Source organism: Gobio gobio (assembly GCF_949357685.1).
Source record: "Gobio gobio genome assembly, chromosome: 22".
Lineage (NCBI taxonomy): Eukaryota > Metazoa > Chordata > Actinopteri > Cypriniformes > Gobionidae > Gobio > Gobio gobio.
The window spans coordinates 23,262,135-23,285,498 of NC_137118.1; the positions used below are offsets into that span (position 1 = coordinate 23,262,135).

The 23,364-nt window shown below is 38.3% G+C and overlaps 1 protein-coding gene across 1 annotated transcript in view; it reads right to left on the reverse strand.

Moving 5' to 3' along the window:
• plppr1 (phospholipid phosphatase related 1) overlaps positions 1–19,205 on the reverse strand; it is a 94,717-nt gene extending 75,512 nt beyond the window's left edge. Inside the window, exon 1 of the mRNA XM_079804486.1 lies at positions 18,936–19,205. The gene's annotated coding sequence lies outside the window, so the exon portion shown is untranslated. The remainder of the gene's footprint in view (positions 1–18,935) is intronic.
• Between the last annotated feature and the right edge of the window lie 4,159 nt (positions 19,206–23,364).

A 23,364-nucleotide genomic window follows, 5' to 3' on the forward strand; every position in this document is an offset into this window, starting at 1 on the left:
TATACTGTTGTCTGAGGTCAAGTTATTGCGTCCACGTGGTTTTTACATTCAAAAACATCATAATGAATAAGTAATAGGCTATTTTCTGACCTGGTTTTGAGGCTCTCTCAAGACACGCTTGGTTTTGATGGGCGTGCCGCACTGGAAACTTGGAAGTAAACGCCCACGGCTAGGATAAGATTTGCATATTTAATGAGCTTCTGCTCCCCTGCCCTGTCAGTGACAGCGTGTGGCAAACAGCAACAGGAATGAATCGCCCAGGCCACAGCCAGGGCTCGCAAAATGTCTTTATCAAACAAACACAATGATTAATCTCTCATCCACCCGCGATTGATTGGAATTATATTTTTTTATTAACGTTACTTGGCCCGCCCGGTCAATGAATATAACAAGAGTCAAGAGAGTGAACAACACGCATCAAGACAGTAATGAACCAAGAACACCACAAATAAAGTATTCTCCAGCCTGTGACAGTGTGCTAAGGTATGTTCTGTTAGACACGTACACAATTCATAGATATCAAACGATCTGTAACAATGCAATACTATCAAAAATTTAAAAAAAGATTTTTTACTCACATTAGTGTTGCTTCATTCGTTCATATAATCTCATCCTGTCTGCAAATCCAGTCTCTTACAAACGACTCCGTGGTTAAATTAACATACGTGCAATGTCTTCCCCACGTGAGCTGGATTTTCATTAAAAATAAAGTTCATCCATGCATTCATAATATTGGAATCCGGATACTTAAAAATAAGAATCCGAAAAGCTTATGTCGTATGTGTACTGCTTAGAAATTCGATGCTGTTTAGCTCTATGCTGCTCTTAGCTGTCATGTCAGTGGCACGAGTCGGTGGGCGGGGCTACAGAATCAGGCATTGTTCTTCTTCTGTTGAGGCGGTGCTTCACTACACTCTCACGTCATAGCCGGGCACATTCTGAAATCAATCGTTTGCTGGGCCTGGTGTCAATAAAACCTTTTCTTTGACTAACAAGGAAGTTTTCAGCTCTGAAACTTACAGGATATTATTATATTACCATGACCTTTTATATATGAAAAGCTCAAGGGAAAGTTGATTTCTCAATTCATGACCCCTTTAAAATCCTAGTGTACATTTTGCAATCTAATAAATTGCCCCCCATAACGTCTTTTAATGTGCTCCTAAACTTTAATAGCCTGGTCTTACCAGACTCTCGTACATTTCATTTGTACAGAGTCTGGCCACTCTCCATTGACAAGTGTTTACTTCCTTGAAGGTGGGAACTTTGTTGAAGTTTAAAACTATTGGATCTGCCAAGAGCCACTCTGAATCTGCCACAACCAATCGCTAACGTTTGGTCGTGACGTGTGTCATGTGCCGTTCGCCTTTTGTTTCTCACATGGAAGTCCGTAAAAATAAATGTGCATGCCACCTCAGTGATAAAACCTAAAACTCGTGCATTCGGATTGTGATTTATTCACGGTGGAGGGGAGAGTTTTGTGATCGAGAACGCGCTGCTCACGTGGTCCGTAACATGATTGTATGCTGTAAATAAAATGCTTGGTATGATAAGAATAAATGCTGCCGTAAATAACAGCCCAATTCAAATGTTTACATGCTTTTCTTCTTTTAATTTTTTGAGCGGTGATGAAATGTATCGCTCTTGTAAATCACAACCGCACGGTGCTCTGCAGTGGTCAACAAGGATATTATAAAACAGTGAATTTTGAAGTGATATATTCTTGAAAACACAGAGATGTGGATTCAGACAGCAATTCATTTACCACACAACCTTGGTGTTTTTCAAAAGCAGTAGGTAATTCGGCCAGGGATTTTTACGTGGGTGGTAGGAGACGGACGGCAATAAAATCACCACTGTAAATGATGACAATACCTTACGACCCCACGAGAAACAATTACCGCCAGAATAGGGCTTCAGCCAACTCCTGCACCACTAACGGAGCGAGCTGGAAAATGCCACAACATCATGGCCACCAACAAAACTCAGCAAAGATTGTTCTTGCTCTGGAGTCCGGCTTTAACTTCTGGATATTCAGCAGCGGTGTCACAACAGAATGAACGGCTTCGTCCACAACTTTCTCCGCTGCCATTACTAGAGATTCTAGTATCTAGATACTAGAGACCCTTTTTCCCTTCCCGATACCGATTCTGATACCTGGGCTCAGGGTATCGGCCGATACCGAGTACTGATCCGATACCTGGGTGTGTATCTGTATATACAGCTGTATAGACTACTAGCCCTCTATGAATTGCTAGAATTATTTTATGTCAGACTTATCCCTTAATAAGACATGAACAAATACATACAGTGAACTACTGTATTCATTACAGTATTTTTATTATCTGACATGCATTTGACAGTAATATTATTTATTTTTCTTAAGCGAAAAAGAACTTCAAATGCAGCCACAAATCTAACACTGCAAACTGAAAAAGGTATTTTAGTTGTACAATATAACTGTATAAAAAACAGTGCTACAAATAAATGAATATAAAAATATATATTAATCAGAAAATAATCTCTTTACAACAAAACAAGTGAAAAATAAGCAACCATCTAGGCATTATTATTATTAGTAGTAGAGACGTATTATCACATAGAGATGTAGCTAAATCTACTGTACAGCAGTAGCCTAATATATTCTGTCAATTTAAAATGTTTTAAACTAAAACTTTTATTTTGACGGGTTGCCGTGTCTGTGTTCCTTATATGACAGTTTTCCCAAATGAAACGGTAAATTCTCATGAAGTGACAGTTTATGCATTCGTGTCCTCATAGTGACCATAGACTCTGAATGTGGATGTAGAGAAACTGGTGGAGTTTGCCGCTTGAATTGATAGTGACACACGGCAGAGATTACAAAGACAGCGCGCGTGTGTGCGCGCGCGCGCGCTCGCGGGCGCCCGTCATCTACACAGACACAAAATACTGCTAAACAGCCAGTAAACAGCGGACATAGCCTACTGCTAACACGTTTTCATTTCGTCTTCGCTGCTCCAAACAGTGGTTCTTTGTGGCAACACAGCACAACTTCCTGTGTTTGCAATCGCATACGGAGCACCGAAGAAGAACCGTGCAGTGGTTAGGCAAAGCTCACGGTCATAAATAGGTCTTGTTTAAGAAAATGGTATCGGATCGGTACATGGGTTCAAGTACTCGCCGATACCGATGCCAGAATTTTTTGTGGTATCGGTGATATTTTCGATATTAGTATTGGAATCGGAACAACTCTAGCCATTACTGAACTACAACTCAAACTAGCGCACGACATCAACGTCATCGTTCTCAGCCACTCCTTCTTTTCGCTGATTGGACCGTTTCAAATTTTATCTGAGAAAACCTAAGAATATACCGCAGTCCCAGACGGATTACTGAAGGAATAATTGAGCGGAAGTACGTAGGAGGGCGGAGCCAGTCTAAAACTTTAACTCTTTTAACTAAAAAAATCAGTGTCAAGCCCTGTATTATCACCAAAGCAATAACTGTCTGAGATATTCAGAAAACCCCCAAGTATGAACAATATTAATAGTAATGTTTGCCTTAGCAAACACCACTAATTATTCTTAAAATAGCCTTGATCTATAGCCTTAGATGGTGGTCCAGCGGGTTTAAACCATGGAACTGATATACAGAAGGTTGCTGGTTCGATCCCAGCGGTCACCACCAATGTGTCCTTGAGCAAGGCACTTTACTACATGTTGCTCCAGGGGGATTGTCCCTGTAATAAGGGCACTGTAAGTCGCGTCTGCCAAATGCATAAATGTAAATGTAAATCTCCTTTGATGAGTTCAAAAAGAAGATAAAAATAGCTAGCTTGTTTTATTTTATCCTTTAAGAAAAGCAAAACAGAGAAGCCGCTTAAATATAAAGTATGTATAAATACCTCAAAAACTACAACATGACAAAAACTTGCTGTTTGCAAGACATATGTATAGGAAATCCTCCAAAACTATGTTGATGTCAGATAAAGCCCTCTGGCTGTGTCCATCCCAGCCAGGACAGCATCTGTCTGTGAGCCTGTGATCCAAGTGCTGTCCCGAGGGACCGGCTGTGACATATCTCCAGCACAGCGTCTCTCTGACTGCCATCAGTGTAATGTGATACCAGTCAGAAGCCACTAATGGACTGGGGGTTCATGAGGCTCAGTTCAGATAAATGATGAAAAACTGGTACATACAGACTCTGCATAGAAACATAGAAAGCTGCCTCCTGCCCACTGCCTTATACGGCTGAACTGAAGCGCTCTACATAGACAAAAGCTCTTTATAAGAGCTCAAATGGCGCTCCTCATGCACGTTATATGCTATTGATTTCAACAGAGTATGTTGCTTTATACTCTAAGCTTAAAGTCTGCATTAAATGGACATTAATCTATTTTCTAAACGCATCTTAGGCTGCATGTACATTATTTGGTTCAAGTGACCCAATTCAGATTTTTTCCTCCCATGTGGCTAGGGATGGGATGGTATTAAAATGTAATATCACGATTATAGTGACCAAAATTATCACGATTATCAATATTATCACGGTTTTGTTAAAACGAACTGATGCACACTTCACCAAGTTTTATATTTGAAAATCAACGAAACAAATAAAACAAGCAGCTCTATGCTAGCCTAGAAATCTAGACACACCCTAGCGGCAACAAATATAATTTGCAGCCAGGGCGTCTAGCAACTCTCCGTTGGCTTGCGAGCTGGAAAAACCAAACTCTAGTCAGGCTAATCACATTGTGTATAGAGTTGGTTGGCGGGCTTAACATAATGACGGCAGAGTTGCGGCGGTTCCGCATGCTACTTGTAAACAAAGAAGCTGACGAACAGTGGTCTTTCGAATTGGCTTTGGCCGCGACTCTGGAAGATGAAGCTTTTCTTTGAGAAAAGAACAAAGAACGGCACTGGAGTCATTCTTAAAAAAGGAAGATGTGTTCTGAGTTTTGCCGACCGGATACAGCAAAAGTTTAATCTATCAACTAGCTCCGCTTCACCTTTTTCGTTGCTCTGGTTGGTTGTAGCATTATCCTATTTGATATGACCCACAAACGTGGAAAACTTATCGTTGTCTTGAAGAGAAGATTCCAGCTCACTGCTAGTGGGGGAGGGGCAGTGCATGGTCTGCACGTCTCCAGCAACACAGAGCTGCCTGTGGACATCTGTCTGTAAATAATGACGGGGAAAAATATCGGCGAACGCAGCAGCCTTGTATCGGCCGATGCACGTAAAAATAGCAAATATCGGCCCGATATATCGGCCGGCCGACACTAATTATGTTTTCCTTGGGTTGTTTCGCCAAGTGTATAGTGTAAATGCAGATATCGGATATGGGCAGTGTTGAGGAATAACTAATCAGTTACAGTTACTGAGAAGAAACGTGTGATTAAATTACAGTTACTTATGAAAATGTTAATGATTACAAAGGGGGTTACATCTGAATATTTTCTGGGCTAGGATATGTTGAATAATATTAATGTGTTGTAGGGCTGTCCAAAAAAAAAAAAAGTCGAATTTACAAAAAAAAAAATGCACATTCGAATGCAAAAACTGTGCATTCAAATTTTTGGTAGAGGAACGCGAGACATGACGATGACGTAACTGACGCGGTTTGTTTATCCAGTACAGCGCGGTGCGGCTGTAAAAAGGTGTAAAAAAATGGGCAACCTGTTCAACGGCGTATTCAGTCAGACACAGAGCTGTGCAAAAGGAGGCAATCAGGGCTTTGGAGCATGAGATGGATATAAACAGGGTTCTTGCAGGTTTCAGAAAGATAATTTAAGACCTTTTTAAGACATTTTAAGACCATAAAGATTGAAATTTAAGACCTATACAACGCATTACCAAAATTATTTAAATCAAAGAAATAATAAAAAAAGCAATGACATTAGTAACCCTCCACAGCCAACAACGTGCCAAATGCCCAAAACCTTAGGCCCAAAATGAAAATAGGCTAAAATAAACTTGCCCTCAAATAGAATAGATTACAAAACAGCATATTAATAGCCTAATAGAGATTGAACAGGGGATGCACTAAGGAGATCGGATAAACTAGGGATGCACTAAGGAGATAGGATAAACTAGGGATGCACGATTTGGGGAAGATATCTAATTGTGATTATTCTGGTTAAAATGCAAAAAATATATACATATTTTTTTTTTACAAATGAAAAGTGTATGCATATAACATTTTATATATGAATGTTTATATATTAACTAGACTAATAATAATGATTATATTCAATAAATACAAATATTTAACAAAATTAGAAATAATAGTATTACAATAACATTTTAATAATTAAAAAATTAAAAATATAGTATTTAAGAAAAAATATAACAATATAATAATAATACTAATAAAATAACATTTATATTTTACAGAAAACTTATTTTACAAAAAAAACCTGCTGGGTTACCTGTTAAAGGTGAACTATGTAGGATTTTTGCAGTAAAATATCCAGAAACCACTAGGCCAGTGTTATATATTTTGTTCAGTTGAGTACTTCCCAAATGTTTTCAACTATTTGTAAATCGTGAGAAAATTGCTATTTTAACCAAGGAACCGGGACGTGTGAGCTATGCGTGTGAGGGAGTCGCCTGTCGATTGTGTCATATCTGCGTCATCCTCGGTCTCCGGTTTTATTCAGTGAAACACTTTACTCTCACTGCATTGTGAACAAGTGTCATAGCAGCCGCCGAGCGAACGTCATAACTTCCTTTTCAACACACTCAGATATATCTAATACGATAAACAGAGTTGCGTTACCTCAAACTCATGACTGGAAAAGAGGAAGTGGCGCCGGCAACCGTGTCATAATAAAAGTCCCGCCAGCGACTATGCCATAATAACAGTCCCGCTCTTCAATCGCTCCTGCGGCCTTGCTCAGCTCCACAACACTCGGTCCTGCTCTGCTTCAGACTACAGTAATGTTAATAATCGCATCCATGAACATGATTTCTGCCCGAGTCCTATCCTGACTGTTTCCCACCGGCTGTGAGGTGAAAACCACATGTCCCGAGATTCTGCGCTCAAACGTGCCGTCATCAAACTACGCCTTTGTTTTGAACAGGCGACCTCTGTGACATACTTGATCATCTGCCAATTACATCAATCTACATTGCCGCTGAAAGCTTTAGGCGACAACCTGTCAGAGAGTTGCCACCATGGTGAGTGATAAAAAGGCATTTCAGTGCTGGAAATAAAAAAAAAAGTAATCAAATGTAATCAGTTACATTACTTTAATAAAATAATTGAAATAGTTACACTACTTATTACATTTTAAATAGGGTTACCTATTACATGTACAAAGTAATCTTTTCAACACTGGACAAGGGTCACTTTTCCAACAACCGATGGATTAAACCAAGGGTTACAGATTAGTATTTATTTCAGTGTTGTTTAAGCAAGCAGTACTGTCACTGATATGACCAATAGCTAGCCTACTTTCCCATTGTCGGGCCAGGGCTAACAGTGTGCCGGCCCCAGGTGATGCCAGTAGCCAATAACTCGGACCTTAAGTCACAAGGACAAAATCAAGCTGCGTTTCCACAGTCTGGCCAGAAACCCTGCATCACTACCCTAAAACCCGCCCATAACACGCCTCCATAGAACGACATCACACATCTACTGTAGCCGACTGAACATAAAAAGAGAACACGCATACTTATTCAGTCCCGCCTGCTTCCATTTATTTGTTCATGTCACATTTCTTTAGAAAGAATGTGCATTTCTATTAACATTTCACAAAATGATGCAATCTGAGGAGGTTTGAGCGATCTCTCCCATTTCACTATAACTGTTATTCTTTCAGCCAGAGCAACAGAGTGTGCTCATGAGCAGAAAACAGGAGGAAACAGTCTACGCTTAAGTCCAGTATCAATTAACAAAGGCACAGGGAAGAGACAGATGAAACATGAAACCAAACACGAGTCAATCATATTTAATTTGTCTAAGTTCTTTAAGCGGTTTCTGGTATTATCCATAATCATATGTGTATTTACTATTACAATGGTTAGCATAAGTAGCCTTTAGCATTGCATATAAATATATTTCTGCCTCATATGATGATGAGAATCCCCATCGGATCCCAAGGAAGTTATTTCAAACGCGCGTTGATGTCTGAAAGTGAGTTGAGCTGAAATGTTGAAGTTAGCTGGTAGCCTGATGTCCATCTCCCGCCTCAGATAAGTCTCTGTTCATGGCCACTTCAAGCCCACTTTGGACCAAGGTATTCGGCAGGCCATAAACCTCTGGCCATTGGCACAGAGGAAGCACTGAGGAGGCCCCAGAAGTGACAGTAGAAACGCGACTGGCCCTGGCACTCACTAGTATGCCTGCTTTTGGCCTGACAGTGGAAACACAGCTAATGACATCTTTTCAATTGGCTTTAGAATAGGGCGGGTTCACGCTGAACTGGTTTAGGGAAAACATTATGCAGTTTTTTCAATGAGCTTGTAACAGTGCATTATGGTATATTACTATCTGCTATAAATTATGGTTGCATGATATAACAAAACAAAATCAATATCATGATATGGCTTAATGCGATAGTCAAATCATGAAAGCTGTGATTTAATTAAATATAATGTACGTGTTGCCGGTTTCAAGGGGACAGTGTTTCAGCGTCTCGGAGTGTCTTGAATCATTTACTGTGAATAGAGCTGCTCTGTTCAACATCCAGGTCATAAACTGCATGTGAGCAAACCAACACAGATAGGCTATATTTTTTTATATTTATTTGCCAACAAACTACCAAAAAGATTGAGGGATTAAAGGGTTAGTTCTCCCAAAAAAATATGTCAGTAATTACTAATTACTTAATCTTTGGAACACAAAGATATTTTTTTTATAAAGTCAGTCTCCTACACAGCGTTGGCTAATACAGAGCCGGTATAAGACGGATTTCATCAAAAATATTTTTATTTATGTTCCAAAGATGAATGAAGGTCTTATGGGTTTGGAACAACATCAGGGTTATTAATTACAGAATTTTTTTTCAGAATTTTTGGGTAAACGAACCCTTTAACATTTAAAAAAAAAAAAAAAGAGAGAGAGAGGGAGAGAAAGAGAGAAACAAAAAGAGAAAAGCCATAAATATTAGCATTGTAAATTCACAGTTCTACAATATGATGCGTCTCCCATTCATAGTGAACACCCACAGTTTTTCATTAAAAAAAATTAATTCCCCAACAAAATCACCTCAATTATTATATTAGGAATAATTATATCCAAATATTATTCAAGTAACACGTCATCTGGTGAAAATTCTTGTATTTTCATATTGATATATACAGAAAAACTAAATATCGCCATGTCAGATGGAAATCTGGTCAAAAGACGCAACCCTAGAAAGCAGACAATGATGCTAATACAGTAAGCAACACCCTAGTGACCACAGAGTAGCATTATAAACCACACAGAACACCCAACAACCTCCCACAACTCCCTAGAAAGCTTTGAAGGGTCAACGCCACTCACATTTTCATGAGAAAACATTTTAAACTAGTGTTAGCAAGTATATCGAGCATCGCTCTGACATACTGTACATTAACTGTGAAACTAAATTATGTTTTTAACTCTGTGAAGGGTTAAGTATTCATCTAACCTGTTTTTTAAAATGCCAGCACGGAAATGAACACATGAGGCGCAGTCAAGCAGAGTTCAGTTTAAATGTGTTCTCTGGAACTAACATAAATCCAAAGCGTCTCGTGTGGATAATTCTCGCTTCAAACACTTCAAGAGCTCTGCTCTATATCCTTTTTCCAATCCACCAGCAATTAACAGACAGGGAAAATCCATTATTGGCATACAGGACAGTCAGCAGTTGTTCTAAGGGGAAACCATGATTTTCCTTTGCATTTCAACTGCTAGGTAATTAAAATCTTGACTGAGGCGTTTCCGATTAGCAGCCTTAGAGAATTAACCACAGCACTTGAAGAGAGTTTCAGAAAGAAACTTCAGAAGAATGAAAAGGGTCACAGCGGATCTCAGCATTCTTCATCTTCCTGTTTTTCTGGCCAACATTAAAACCAACTTCACACCTGATGGCAATCTGATCTAGCACAGTTCATAGCATTTTCGATTAAATGGTGCTTTTACAACTAAACAATCAAGTAGCTGTCTATATATTCATGTTGTTCAAACCCTGCCAGGACACATTCCAAATAAAAATCTACAAATAAGCCCTTGGCAAACACAAAGTGTTCAAACACTGCACGCGTCTTGGTCTCACACATCATACATTATGTGTGGAGCTTCACATTTGCTGTAGTTGGACCTTCAGATCTTCAGGAAACAGGTTTAGGCAGTACTGACGTACTGACTGACTGATTAGTCTATATATTTTGCTTATTCTGACATATATTGCCAAAAGTTTTGGGATGCCTTTACATGCACATGAACTTAAATGGCATTACCATTCTTAATCCGTAGGATTTAGTATGGAGTTCCCAACCCTACCCTTTGTAGCTGAAACAGCTTCAACTCTTTTATGAAGGCTTTCCACAAGGTTTAGGAGTGTGTTTATGGGAATTTTTAACCATTCTTTTAGAAGCGCATTTGTGAGGTCAGGCACTGATGTTGGACGAGAAGGCCTGGCTCACAGTCTCCGCTCTAATTCATCCCAAAGGTGTTCTACTGGGTTGAGGTCAGGACTCTGTGCAGGCCAGTCAATTTCCTCCACACCAAACAGTTTGTGGGCCTTGCTTTGCGCACTGGTGTGCAGTCATGTTGGAACAGAAAGGGGCCATCCTCAAACTGTTCCCACAAAGTTGGGAGCATGAAATTGTCAAAAAATGTCTTGGTATGCTGAAGCATTAAGGCCCGGGTATACTTCACTTACCGCGGCCGGACGCGTCACGCGCGCAGCCCTGTCCGCGCGTCTTTCAAAGTATACTACACAACGGATGCGCGCGGATGATCACGTTCGACACATGCGCGGTAAAAAAAAAGTGTCTATGCTCTACCAGACATCGGAGGGCAGCACTGAGTCCTGTCATCAACGGGACATTCGCTGGGCATGATCGGAGAAGAACTGTGGTGCATCCACCATTGCAACATAGTTTGGAAGAAACACTGAAGAATCAAAAATTCTCTCTTTTTTTCAAGTGTGTTGTTTTTAAACCGGTCTTTGCACACTCTTCTTCGACGGCTGAACACTGTGCTCAATACTGTGCGTATTGCCACCTAGTGGACTCTTCTGTACTGCTGGCGCATGCGCTGTTGCACGCGGACCGTCCGCGCGGTCTGAAAATTTGGGCTGCGCGCAGACGGGGTGTGCGGCCGGCCGCGAGCCCTCCGAGTGACGAAAATTACGTCATGCGGGCGGTCCACGAACGCGGACGGCCGAAGTATACCCGGGCCTTTAAGAGTTTGTTTCACTGGAACGAAAGGGGCCAAGCCCAACCCCTGAAAAACAACCCCACACCATAATCCCTCCTCCACCAAAATTTACACTTGACACTAGAGATGTCATGGTACCAAAATTCCAGTAGTCGGTACCAATACCATCAAAATTTTACAGTACTCTGTACCAAAGCTAAATGTTTTTTTTTTTTTTACTTTTCAAAAAAATATATTAAATGTTTTAAGTTTATTATTTATGATAATCATTATAAGTAAATAATACATAAGCATTTAAAGGATGTATGCTGTTTAAAAGTAAACATTGTTTATAAAAAAAGATAAAGTGAAAAATAAATCAACCATCTAGGCATAATTATTATTATTAGTAGAGACGTATTATTATTACATAGAGACGTAGCTAAATCTACTGTAGGCTACAACAGTAGCCTAATATATTGCCTTTTTTTAATTTTTTAAACAAACTTTTATTTTGACGGGTTGCCGTGAAGACCTTTAAGTGTCTGCGTTCTAGATGAGTTTTCTCAAATGAAATGGTAAATTCTTATGAAGTGACGTTTATGCGTTCGTGACCTCATATAGTGACACACGGCAGAGACTAAAAAGATAGCGAGCGAGTGTCGAGCGAGTGTCACGCATGTGCGTGTGTGTGTGTGTGTGTGTGTGTGCGTGCGTGTTCACACAGAGAGGCAGAACACGCAGGAGTAATATTTAAATAGTATTTTGCAGTTTAATATTCACAGACACTAGTATATATCCGGCTACAATCTGGAGTCCTGCGCTTGATAAAACACAGAAGCGACTGAACACAGCTGCGGGTACCGATTATACTCGGGAGTCGGTACTACCGGTACTACAGAAATGCAGGTATCGTCACATTTTTATCATTTCAGTTCCGATTTGGTACTGAAGTACCGGTACTTGTGACATCCCTACTTGACACAATGCAGTCAGGCAAGTACCGTTCTCCTGGCAACTGCCAAAACCAGACTCATCCATCGTATCGCCAGACATAGAAATGCAATTCGTCCCACCAGAAAACACATCTCCACTGCTCTAGAGTCCAGTGGCGGCTGCTTTACACCACTGCATCCAACGCTTTTCATTGCACTTGGTGATGTAAGGCTTGGATGCAGCTGCTCGGCCAAGAAAACCCATTCCATGACGCTCTCTGCTCTCGGTTCTTGAGCTAATCTAAAGGCCACACGAAGTTTGGAGGTCTGTAGCTATTGTCCACCTCAACATGTGCTGACCCCGCTCTGTGATTTTACATGGCCTACTTTTTCGTGGCTGAGATCTGTTGTTCCCAAATACCACCGTGGAATATTTAGTACCGAGGAAATTTCTCAAATGGACTTATTGCACAGGTGGAAACCTATCACGGTACCATTCTTGAATTCGCTGAGCTTCTGAGGGCGACCCATTCTTTCACAAATGTTTGTAGAAGCAGTCGGCATGCCTAGCTAGATTTTATACACCTGTGGCCATGGAAGTGATTGGACAACCTGAATTCAATTATTTAAATGGGTGTCCCAATACTTTTGTCAATATATGCATCCTCTATATCCACACTACTGATCAAAAGTGTGGGGTCGGTAAGGTTTTTTTTCATTCCCTTTTATTCAGCAAGGATCCATAATATTGATCAAATGTGACAGAAAAGACATTTATAAAGGTACAAAAGATCTTGATTTCAAATAAATGCTGTTTTTTCTTCTTTCTATTCATCAAAAAGTCCTGGGGGAAAAAAGTACCCACAGTTTCTACATACAAATTAAGCAGCACAACTACTTTCAACAATGGTAATAATCAGAAATGTTTCATTAGAATGATTTCTGAAGGTTCATGTGAAGACTAGAGTAATGATGTTGAAAATTCAGCTTCGGTCACAGGAATGCATTACATTTTAAAGGGGTGGTAAAACACGATTTCACTTTTCTAACTTTAGCTAGTGTGTAATGTTGCTGTTTGAGCATAAACAACATCTGCAAAGTTACAACGTTCAAAGTTTAAAGCAAAGGGAGATATTTCTAAGGACTAAAGCAAACGGCCGGTAGGGAACACAAATAAATGTTGCCGCAATGCCGACGAAACGCTGTTATTTTCATCCGGATCGCAGGTCCACTTTGTTCAGCCTTCCTAGGGACAGGGGTGCGTTGCAGTGCGTTTAACATACAACATGTTATTTGTATGCGTGTATGAGACAGAGGGGAACAGGTCACATTTGCAGCAAATATATGCTGCCCATCATAAATCAAAGACAGACAGGGGTCAGAGGAGAAGACCGGAAAATGTGACAGAATGGACATTATTCGTCTGTATTGGCAATTCACAAGCCACGGTTCAGCTGCGTGAGACAAACACTGCCAGTGTGAATGCACAACGGGTGCGCACGGCTCCCGCTGCACATTTCGCGGTGGAAAGCTTACACAATCTTCGCGAGTTCAAATGCAGGATTCGCACAACGGCTTGTCCCGAAAGATGGATTTAAAAACCGAAGCTGTTTACGGGCCACAACCTGTAAGTATGATTTATTTTTCATCTATGTGTTTTCCTGTGATAGTTCGTATTGTTAATTGTACGTTGTAGCAAGGAAGTAAACAAATGACAATGCTGTTTGGCTCTGCAAACCAGTTTGTTAAATGCTCATTCGTACTTAACGTTATCCGACAAACACCTAACGTTACAAACTTTTTTTAAATCTCAACAGCGAACTTGGAATTAGTGTAAATTATTCTTTGATTAGAGCTTTTATGTATTGTTTATCTACATGCTTGTTTATCTACGGGCATGCTAAACATGGTTCTGTGTTTGATTTGGCTACTATAGTAAAGCCAATGTTTAGTGTTTGTTTTGGGTTAATAGTTCTTCCAACAGATATTTGGCTATAATCGTTCTAAAAATACAAAAGTAACAGTGCCATTCAGTAGCAATCACTATAGATCCGCAGTCTTTACTCCTGAAGACTGAACAGATTGAACAGGTTCTGCTCGATCATCTTCACAAAACTTGTCTGAGTCCGATTCGGGCTCAAAATGGTATGGTTTTATTGACGTCATTGTTTCTAATACTACCAAAGCACAGTCTACCGGTAAAGGTAAGGGGTGTGACGTTTCCGAAAAACGTGCACTAAGCGGTTAGCAAATCACAACATACTGGGCCAGCTAACCAATCTGAGCCCATTGTGTGTTTTTGAGAGACTGGCTTCATTGAACCCGGAAACCATCAGACCGTTTTTACAAGGAGGGAAAGAGCAGTGTAGAATAAAGGTAAAATATATGAAAAATAATGTAATTTTTTTTAAACGAAGCATGAACACATGTTACAGTGCACCCCACAAACACAATCAAGCCTTCAAAAGAATGTGTTTTACCACCCCTTTAAAACATTCACATAGAAGAAAATATTTTGACAACATTTCTGTTTTTACTGCATTTTTAATAAATAAATGCAGGCTTGGTGAGCAGAAGAGACTTCTTTCAAAAACATTTAAAAAAAAGAATCTTACCAACCCCAAACTTTTGAATGGTAGTTTATCTTTATATCAACTAATTTCCATGACTCTTCCAGGTTATGTCTGAACCGGCCTTCTGACAGACGGAAAAACTCTCTATTCAAAAATTTTAATTAGCCCATGATTTACTCACCCTCAAGTCATGCTAGATTTAGCTAGATATTTTACTTTATAAAGTTTTAAATATGGATATTTTTCTTACATGAACGCATCGCTTCGAAAAATACACATTTCGGGATGCACAAACAAACGGAGCAATGTTTAAAATCACACACGGCAGCTTTAACTGCTTTTCGGAAGAAAATCGATAAATACCAATATAAATCATATTCGTAAGCTCTCATCACAGAAAATTGTGACATTTCTTCACAACTACCATGAATAATCCAGGAGCAGGAATTACTCTTTAATAGGCAGTCTGAATCCATCTATCAGCCATGTGTTCACCGCACATGAACAGATGTTACTAAATGAATCCCTCTTTTCCTTATCCTAGAAAACCTATGCGCGTCAACACCCTTGTTTGTCCAGGAATTCCCATCGGGTTAGGGCTGGCGATGGGGCTTCAACAACATTATCATTTCCCTGTGATTTTAAAGAATGGCAGGAATGAAGGAAGATGTCTACTTGCCAAAAATCACAGTTGACTTACTTGACAGGCTTTTTGCTCCAAAAAGCTCAAAAGCATATTTAGTATTAGCCTGGTCCTACCAGACTCTCGTACATTTCATTTGTACAGAGAGTCTGGCCACTCTCCAGTGACAAGCGTTTACTTCCTTGAAGGTGGGTACTCTGTTGAAGATTAAAACTATTGGATCTGCCCAGAGCCACTCGGGATCTGCCATAACCAATCGCTAATGTTTGGTCGTGACGCATGTCATCTCAAATTATCGCACGGCATCAACGTTATCGTACTCAGCAACTCCCTCTGTTCGCTGATTGGACCGGTTAAAATTTGACCGGAGAAAACCAGAGAATATACCGCAATCACAGACGGAGTACTGTAGGAAAATGAAAATTGAGAGGAAGAACGTAGGAGGGTTATATGAACGCTAATTTAGTATATGAAAGAAATAAATAAAAAGTATAATTAAATACGGCTGTACAAATTGTGCAAACGATGAGCACTTCCACTGAAGAAACGTTTTCAATGCAAATATTTCATAAATGATTAGACTTACTAAAATACAGCGATGCCAATCATGTGTGAATTTATCATTATTTTGGGGTCGCTTTTTCTTTTCAGTGAATTGGCCAAACGGATTTGCAAAACTGTAATTGTCTGTATCGATTTGGATTTGTTTGGACCGCTCTCTCACTGAATCATCTTAAGCGGTTTCTCAGTCAGTAAAAGATACAGATGGTTGATGCAGTGCTCAATGCTCAGATTATTTTTAATTATTATACAATAAATCAAAAAGTATGTTTTGAATAGTATGGATTATTGACTTCCAAACATTCATCTTCCATACAAAAAAAAGTATTGCAGGAGTGCTGGATGATTACATAACATACAGCATAGTAAATTGTGAAGAGGATAGGGGAACATTCTGGTAGTGTTAGGAGAATGTTAATAGCCTGGATGCCAGCCGAACTTAGCCCCGCCAAACAACATTTTTACTCGGGCAGTTCGGTCTGGACTTGCTCAATAGAGAAGTAATTATGCCCGAACAGAAGCTGTTCGGACCAATGAAATTGTCAGGGCGGGCTTTAGACGATGATGGACAGATGAGAAACAGTAACATAATCATCCACGTCATCAAAGAGCGCCTGGGTTGAATTTGTTCTAATCCTAAACAGAGAATATATGCATTCACCTTTACTATTTATCTCAGAAATGATGATCGTGTTGGTAAGTACTCTGTGTCTCCTTAAATTCTTTTTTTACAAAACCGGCAAAGTTCGTTCACACTCATCTTTTTCTTCTAACGCTAGGCTACTTATTCCAGCGTGCGTGCAGACAGGGTTGCCAAGTTTTACAACAAAACCTGCCCAATTGCTAACGTTCCTCAAAACTAGCCAAAAACAAGCCCAAAAGCTTTCCAGGGGGGTTCTCCGGGGGAAAAAAAAGGCATTTGGGGGGTAAAATATGTGTTATTTTGGAAGGACTGTCTGTTAAAATTCGCATTCCTGGGTCTGAATATCACATAATTGGGGTCGCTTCAACCCGTGGACTTGGCAACACAGTGCAGTTGAGTTCTGTTGACATTTGACTACTAACGTTATGCGTCGCTCGGTCGCTCCGTTGCTCTGATTGGTTGTAGGTCTATCCAATTGAGGTCTTTCCTGGTTCGGTTGAAACACGCCCCATAATCACAGCCCAACGGAGCAGAATCAGACTCATATTCTGACTAAAATTGAGTATGACGACGTCAGGCTAGAATGTTAAAGGAACGCAAACCGAAAAATGCCTTATTTCCATAAAAAAGAAAAACTTTCCTAACTAACCAAAAATAAACCTTAAACAAGATTCAGAATTTTTTTTTTTTAAACTCCAATGTTCTGAACATTTTCTGGGATTGCTAGCTTGCTAAATTGCTAGCTGGGTAAGTGACCATTCACAACAGAAGTCTTTGTGTGTCCAGTTGTGCTGTGTTCAGTTGTTTTCCCATTTACTTGTTTTAGATTGATGTCTTGACGGTTCTGCGGTTTTTGGGTTTAAAAACATTCATAAAAAGGAAAAAAAAACTACAAAAACAACACGTGGAATCGAAATGTTTTATTTTACAACAAGTATCTGATTCCAGAATTGGAATTGATTTTCGATTCCCAACCCTAATATTAATTTATGTTGAACATTTAAAGTAGTTTCTGTAACCTATTTGAATGCTTGAACGCTTGTGCTCAGGCTATGGGCACTCAGTGATCAATACTAAAACCATGCTTTTCTTATTGGTTGATTGTATATAATGATGAATGAAACAGAAGACCAACATAAGGCAATTTAGTTTGACAAATATAATGAAATGTAATGAAGTTAAACATACTAGAGCAAACTAATTTGACCTAAAGAAAATTAACAAATAAATAAATCTCCCCTCTGTCGCCCATGAACAGTAAGTAATAGTAATAAAATCTTACCATGGCACAAAAAAAGTCACTCTAGAGTGAAACTTTTAAAAGGCTAAACAAATTTGGTTAAAAAAACAACTGAGACTTCATTCCGATGCCCAAACAGAATTCAAAAATACCCATATTTGCCCACTTCGAACCTTTATTGACAAATACAGTATTAGAGAGATGAGTCAAGCGTGACTAAAATCCACACAAAACACCATAATCACTTTTAATTTAATGTTTTTTTCCCAAGTTCCATACTCCTAATTTAGGGAACCACAGCAACCAGGGACCCTCCTTTAAACATGGAATGCAATGTGGCCCACTAATGTAAGGGTTCCCCCATCATGTGACCACTTCATGTCTTCAGAGTATAGCCTACTACAGTCCTGCATTCTGTGTTTTGCATGCAGTAAGATCCCAAATGATCAACATTATACATGAGACGAATCAATACATAAAATCTAAAATATGTATCCAAAGGCTTATGTGGACCCATCTGTGTGGCCAGACGCTCCAGATGACAAACCAGATAAACCATGTCAAATACATCTGATCGTCAAACACGATGTGCGTAAATAAGGGCATCCTATGATTTATTTCGTTTGCCATCGCGCAAAATCTTCGAAACTTCCCTGGTAGTGCCTTTTAAACCTTTCAAACGCGAATTCTCCATCGCTGATGCATCATGCCATGAGGACAAGTGTCAATCATCACGGAGATGAAGCTCAAGACCGTAGCATGAGAAGATCACTTGTTTCCAGCATGTAGCTTTCACTGGGTGTCCGATCAAGTTGGACATGATTTACTATTACAGACCGTTACCGCAGTTTTATTCGAATTCATCTTGGAGATCTACATAAAAGGCGTGTTAGGAAATCTCAGCGTTCCCTTGCCAACAAATGTAAAACGGACACAAAATATCACTGGACGCACGAGACAATGGCAGGTTGCAACTACCACATGCTTCATCATTTCACCCCTCCGACCTCCTCTAACAACTTACCGTGCGATGGATGTGTATTATTCCCCAATTAATCCATCAGTGTTCATTTGCCATAGATTCGGAAAACGGGTATTCCATTATCTGTGTTTTCTGCCGCGTTTCAGCGAAGCTGGGTTTGGTGTTTGATTGGAGATCAGTGATTAGAGGCGATCGTGAATGCTCAAGGAGTTCACACATACACACACACACTCACACACATATATACACACACACACAGACGCTGAGAATAGTGGGAGGCGGGGCCGCCCGGGAGCCCGAATGTGCTGCCTCATGAATATGTATGACGCAACGCGACGCTCGTCCAGTAGGGTTATCAGCAAGATGTAATTAATACTCAGAAGCCTTCGCAGTAGAAGAGCAAGGCAATTCGGGGTGGGAATGAATGCGTCCTCAAGTGGTGGGAATTCGATTAATTTAATCGAATCGGTTTCAGTGGCTTCATAAAATCAAAATGGACAATTCTTATTTTATTTATGGAATATTGCATTATTTAGCCTATTATACCATTTTTATCCATGCACATTTTTAATTAATGTGCCTCATAGCCTAACCTTGAATCAAAATCACTTCCTCTCCCTCTTGCAGCAACAGGCTTGTTCGACTTCACCCAGCGATGCGCAGACCGATCGGCGGCTGACTTGAAGCAGTGCATGCCGGTTAGAAATTTTGTCCGACTTGAGGCAGCGCCGACGCCACGTGACAGTGACGTATGTCAACAAAGTGCCGCGAGAGCGATTCGAGAGCAGCCGGCGATTACAGCCGGTGCAGTTTCTCGAGAGCGACTTTTTTTTTTTTTTTTTTTTTTTTTTTTTTTTTTTATTATTTGCCAGAGTAAACTTGTAATAGACAACAAGGATTACATATTAAAACATATATAAAATAAAATAAAAAAAATAAAAAAGAACAAGAAACAAAAAATGCCAGAGTGTACAAACCTTTGATAAATTAATCAAAAAGAGGATATTCATTAAGAATATAACAAGTCTTTCTTGCTTTTTTATTCACTATGTTCTCCAGACTGGTGCAATAGTCCTTAGTCTCCTGAAGAAAATGATTAAAATGTGGCTTGGATCCTGACCATTTCTTCTTGTGTATATGAAATTTTCCCAAAATAATAAAAAGTTGTACAATAAAGGTGAAATTATTATTATTATTACATTCATTGGAATAATACATACATATATCAAAATTATTTAATTTAAATACAACATTTGTTTTCCTCCTAATGTAATTTTCCATATCCACCCAAAACATCTTTGTGTATATACAATCACAAAATAAATGAATAATAGATTCTTTTTCTATTGAACAGAAATCACATGAATAATCAATATCTAAATTAAACCTCTCTAACACACTTTTAGCTGGATATATGCCATGTAAAATTTTAAATGTAACTTCTTTTACTTTATTATTTAAGCAGTATGCTTCACAAATACTCCAAGCTTTATTCCAGTTTATATCTTTAAATACACTGTTCCACAATACACTTTTATGAGTAGTTGTTTCACCTGTTATAATATCCCTAATATGTTTATTAGTACAACTATGTTTCAGAATGTCAATGTCTCCTAAAAACATGCTGTCTTTAACATATACTTCCTCAGAAGAATCACTTCCACACGCTCTTACAAATTGTACAACTTGTTGAGGTATGGCATCAAAGACAACAGCATACTCTTTTGGTGTAACTGGAAGCCCAAATTTATCCAAAAATTCACTATAAGATAATAAAATACCATTTGAATTTAAAAGTTGTTTAATTAACACAATGTTGTTTTCATACCAAGTACTATAGAAGAGAGATCTATTTTTATATTGAATGCATCTATTATTCCAAATAATATATTTATTTGGGGAAAAATTGTGCTTAAACGCCAGCATCCAGGCCAATAAAGCTTGTTTGTGAAATCTAGCTAACTTCACAGGCAGTTTATCAATTTTAAAATCACATCTCAACAGAAGATCTATGCCACCTAACATATTAAACACGTGTTTTGGAAATGTATACCACATACTATTCTTTTCTTTTATAAATTTAATTAACCACTTAAGCTTGAAAGTATTGTTTAATGTTTCAAAACTAAGCACAGATAATCCACCTTTACGCTTTGGTTTACATAAGATTTCCTTTCTCAAATAATGGTGTTTATTCCTCCATACAAAATTAAATAACGTTTTGTCCAATTCTTTGTGTACATTAGATGGCATATCTAGAGCTAAAGACACATAAACAGACCTTGATATCCCTTCTGCTTTGGATAGTAAGACCCTACCATTCAGGGATAAATCCCTTTGAAGCCAGATGTTAAATCTTGTTTTAGTTTTGTTAATTATAGGTTCAAAATTGAGCACAGCGCGTTCATTCTCATCTTTATGGATAATAACACCTAAATATGTAATTGTATGTTTAATAGGAATACCATGTAATTCTGTTAAATTACATGCTTTAAGTGGAAACAGCACTGATTTATTTATGTTCATTTTAAGACCTGATACTGAGGAAAACTCATTAATGCAATTAACTGCTTTTATTATTTCTAAATCGTTTTTAAGAAAAATAGTGGTATCATCAGCCAATTGACACAATTTAAATAATCTTTCAAATGCTCTTATACCTTCAAACTCTGCTTTTTTAATATGCAAGGCCATGATTTGTGTGACTAATAAAAACAAGAATGGAGACAAAGGGCTACCTTGCTGTATACCTCGATGAATCTCAAATCTCCCACTTGTACCCATTAATAATTTGACTGAACTATTGCACCCATTGTAAATAGTCCTAACAGCTTTTTGGAAATAATCCCCAAAACCAAAATGTTTAATACATTTAAACAAAAACTCATGACTTACAGTATCGAATGCTTTGTAAAAGTCTATGAATAAAATAAAAGAATCTGTCGGTATGTAACAATTATAATCAATCATATCTAAAATTAATCTGATATTATTACTGATATGTCTCCCAGTCATAAACCCTGATTGTTCTTCCTCAATTATCTCTTCCAGACCTTTCTTTAATCTTCTTGCAAAAACTAGAGCAAAAAGTTTAGCATCATTATTCAGAAGGGTAATCGGTCTCCAGTTGTCAATGTACAGTTTATCCTTATTAGGCTTAGGAATAATTGTGATAAGACCTTGTTTGAGAGTTGCAGGTAATTCACCGCATGTAATGGATTCCTTAAACATAGCTGCTAAAAAAGGAGATAACTGAACATTAAACATCTTATAGAATTCACTAATAAGCCCATCATTCCCTGGAGACTTATTATCCTTCAATCTTACAATACAATTTTGAATTTCTTCTAAACCAATCTCTTTGTCACAAAATAATTTAAATTCTTCATCTATTTTCTTGGTTGTGTCAGAAATTGTATTCAAAAAAAGATCTGTTTCTCTATCATTATAAGGTTCAGAAGTGTATAGATTTTTATAGAACTGGGTAACATATTCAGCAATATCTTTATTGTTTTCACAAATTCTATTATTAATCATGAGTTTACGTATAGATGATAATTCCCTATTACGATTTTCTAAATTAAAAAAATATTTGGTATTTTTCTCACCTTGTTCCATCCACTTCTGTCTACTCCTTATAAAGGCACCTCTAGCTTTGTCCATATAAATTGTGTCTAATTGTAACTGCAAGGAGGTCAATTGTTTAAGTTCTTCAGTGGTTAAAATTTGTTTACTAGATAATTTTATTATTTCTTCAATTAATATATTTTCCTTCTCTTTTTTTACTTTAGCATTTCTTTTTCCTATGCCAATAGCTAGGGTTCTTATTTCAAATTTCATTAATTCCCAATTATGACCAAATTTATTGAGGATACATGCCTGTTTCCAATATTTTGCTATAATTTCAATAGCTTTATTTTTAAACCATTCATTCTCTAACAAGGTTTTATTTAATTTCCAATAATTTGTTTTAGGACCACCTGAACTTACCGCATCTTTGTTGATTTTAATCAGAATAGCCTTATGATCAGTTAAAACTGAAGTCTCAATTTTCACTAATTCAACATCATCTGCACTATTTGCAGAAATTAACCAAAAGTCAATACGAGAATGTTTAGTCAAATCATTATTGCTCCAAGTATACATTTTTTGGTATGGGTAAGTATGTCTCCATATATCTAAAAGACCCATTCTTGCACATAAGTTTTTTAATTCACACGTTTTTACATTTTTTTTAGGGGGCCATCTGTCTATTTCTTCATCCATAACAGTATTGAAGTCTCCACCCCAAATAATCATGGCACCGGGAAATTTAGAACATAATTGGTTAATTTTACTCTCAATTGTTAAAAACAAATTATTATTCTTCTGCTTATTATTTGTGGCATAAACATTTACTATAATATATTGAGAAAGGTCAATACTAATATGCAGAATTATCCATCTTCCTTCAGTATCTGTTTGCTTACTG